Below are 3,284 nucleotides of genomic sequence, written 5' to 3' on the forward strand. Positions count from 1 at the left end.
TAGTGTTATGCCTAAATTTTAAAAAGGTATAGGGAGCCACAAGCAAAGATGCGAGATAGGGGTAATTGCGCATGTTTATTTGCCCATCTTACAACAATGCATAAATAAGTGAAACATTAACAATATCATGAATAAGTAATGTACTAATGATACTATACCATGCATTGGTCATTATATTACACAATACTTTAGCATATGCATTATTATATAAATATATAAATATTATATGTGTAAATGTTTGTGCTTAGTGTATTGAATGAAGCATATACAAAGTATGCATTGATGTTGCACATACCGATTGATTATATAGAATGAGTTTTAGAAACTGTTTGATAGCCTCTTAATAGTCATTAAGTGGCTACATCTTAATGGTTTATAACCTCTTATGGTTAAGAGGTAATCTTAAGTCTGAATGGTTAAAAGACTACCTTTTAATGAGTACCTCTTAATTATTCAGATTTAAAGTTATCTCTTAACTATTAAGATGTTGCAAGCCATTAAGAGGTAGACTCTTTGACTGCTAAGAGTCTATCAAACAACCCATTAGTTAAAGAGTTATGATATATCTATGGTACACCAAATGTTGTAAAACTCCAGAGTAGGCGGCCGATCGAGTACTCCCCGATTACTCCCTGCCTAGATCGAGTACTCCCCGCCTCGGCCAAGTACTCCTTAGGTATTTTCCGAGTAATCCCCGACTACTCCCGTGTACTCGCAACTCCCCAGTCGACCGCCTAACAACTTTTACAATATTGAGTACACCATGAGACTTTCTAGCTCGAGGCTAGAACCTACCAACACTAACACAAACAAAAAGAAAGACCAAAATTTGTGACCCAGAGCCTTACATAAAAAGATTGATGAACGATTCATTGAGACTTTGTCTTTGAGACCAAGAAGTTTATTACACAATTAGTCAATTACATACGCATTCTTATAACTAGCATGCTATTGTGTATGTATTGGTATTGTAACATCTATAATATATATGTGTGTATATATATATATATATATATATATATATATATATATATATATATATATATATATATGAAAACCCTAAAATCCTACTTGTCGTGATGTGGTTGTTCCCTCATTTTACGGAAGCCACCAGATTGCTTGATTTTTAAATTGAGGCCTATCATTGATTTAACCCAAATTCATGGGTATGGGTCTTACCAAAACCAGATAGTTCTTAAACAGGTTATAGCATCTCATTAAATTAAAAATTAATCTTATCAATTACTTGATATGAAAATCCTATATAATAGGGATATACTAAAATTTAATATCCAATTTAAAAAGAAAAAGATATTATTTATAATCAATAAACAATTTTATAGTAAAAAAACATAACCGGGTCATGGGTCACAAAATCCAGATAACTCTTAAACGGGTTATAACATATCATTTATTTATTAAATCTTTTCATCATTAAACTCTAAGTATATTATTAACTTTTTTTCAATAAAAAAAATTAAAATTTAAAAAATAAATATTAAAAAGCAAAAATATAAAACAATCCCCCTAAAGTATTAATAATAAATTTGACCAGCATCCTATTCCTGTAAAACAGAAATAGACCGTAGGTATAATCATTACACCTAGTTTTCATCACACAAAAATGGTAGTTGGTATTGGTGAAACCAAACAAAAGATACTAAAGAAGTTTTATGTGAAACACAACTACTGTACATGCACTTATGTCCTGATCTCCATACATAAATTTGAAACAATAATAATATTATCAACAAAGATGAAATAAGCAAAACAAAACTGATGGTATAACAATTATAAAGTTTCCAGTATAAATAAACTTATGATAGCATCAAGCAATATGCAGTATCATTACAATGAAAAATATTAATCAAATTACAAACACTCCATATAAATAAAATTATGGATTATTATTACCTGTGAAACCCTAAGAAGGATCGATTGTCGTTGGAAGATCATCGTTACCGGTGCCACGTGGTGTCGGGAATTGCGGGTGTTGGCCAATACCTCCCGCAGATATATTCATAGCGAGAACATCGGCCGTGTTGTCGTAACTATTGCTGACATTAAAAGCCCGTATGACGGACGTTTGATGATCCCTCGAGGCGAAAAATTGTGGGTGGTGGTTGTATAGGTGGTCTCTAGTGGCCCCACCACCACAACATGAAATCAAGTTGTTCCGCAGGGATTGGTGGTGGGTTGCTACTGCAGCAGCAATTATTCCTTGAGCAGCGGAATGGTTTTGGTATTTAGAAAGTTCGGATTTTGCATACGTAAGATCCATCTGAAGCTGACGGAGTTGGTGTTGGAGTGAGATTACGCCAACGCAACCGTAAACCGGATCGCGGAGACGCATATCCGCCTCGTAAGCAAGCGAGTTTACCGCGTCTTCGTGTTGGTGCGGGTGGAGTTCGTTTAATAGCTTTGTAACGTTGCTGGCTCCAAAAACTTTGTGAACATTTGCAAACTTTTGAGGTTGGTCTGGTGGGAAGTAAGGTGCAAAAACACATTCTGGTTGGCATTTTCTCCTCAAAAACTTGCAAGCAGCACATGGTGAATTTGAAGATGAAGCCATTTGTTAATTAACTTCTTGATTGTTCTTGCACCAAGATTCTTGAATAATGTTTGATTCTGCAATAACAATTGACAAATATAGGAATCAAAACCTAAATTTTAGGATCATAAGTTCATAACACTATAGTATTTAACACTAAAATAAGTATAAAAAAATAATAATAAAAAGCTTGATGAATATACTATATATTGTTCTTGATTTATATACTAGTAATCAAGAAGATTGCAAAAGCTAGCTAGATCTGAATTTTTTATAAAATACCAAGAACTTCTAGAATATTTTCTGAATTCTTTAGCTTCACCAATGAGTAATATGTAGATCTTGAAGGGTTTTATTTTTCTTTTGAATTTATTAACAAAAACTGGGAAAATGGGGAGAAAAAGAGTGTATTTTTATGAAGTATGAAGAGTGTGAATTAGAACTAGAATTGAAGAGAGAAGCTAAGAAGATTGGATCTTGTGCAAGTGAGTTTTTTAAAGGCGAGGGTTTTGAGGGTTAGATTTGTAATGCTTCTTGGGATAACAATCATTGATGACTTTTTTGCACTTAAAATAATATATACATTTAAATGCTAGGAAATTTACTAGAGGGAGAAGACCTAAGGTGCATAAGATATGACTACACAAGAGATCAAAACACAGGCTAAAGATTTATAGTGAAGTTGTGTAACTAATCAAAAAACACTTTAGAAGTCTAAAGAAACCCTAAAAAC

The 3,284-nt window shown here is 33.0% G+C and overlaps 1 pseudogene; it reads right to left on the reverse strand.

Annotated features, from left to right (window-relative positions):
• Window positions 1–1,924: 1,924 nt before the first annotated feature.
• Window positions 1,925–2,572, reverse strand: LOC143597907 (protein ASYMMETRIC LEAVES 2 pseudogene; annotated as a pseudogene).
• Between the last annotated feature and the right edge of the window lie 712 nt (window positions 2,573–3,284).

This window comes from Bidens hawaiensis, unplaced genomic scaffold (assembly GCF_021521415.1).
Source record: "Bidens hawaiensis isolate Kalapana, Puna unplaced genomic scaffold, B.hawaiensis_p1.1 tig00049239_1, whole genome shotgun sequence".
Lineage (NCBI taxonomy): Eukaryota > Viridiplantae > Streptophyta > Magnoliopsida > Asterales > Asteraceae > Bidens > Bidens hawaiensis.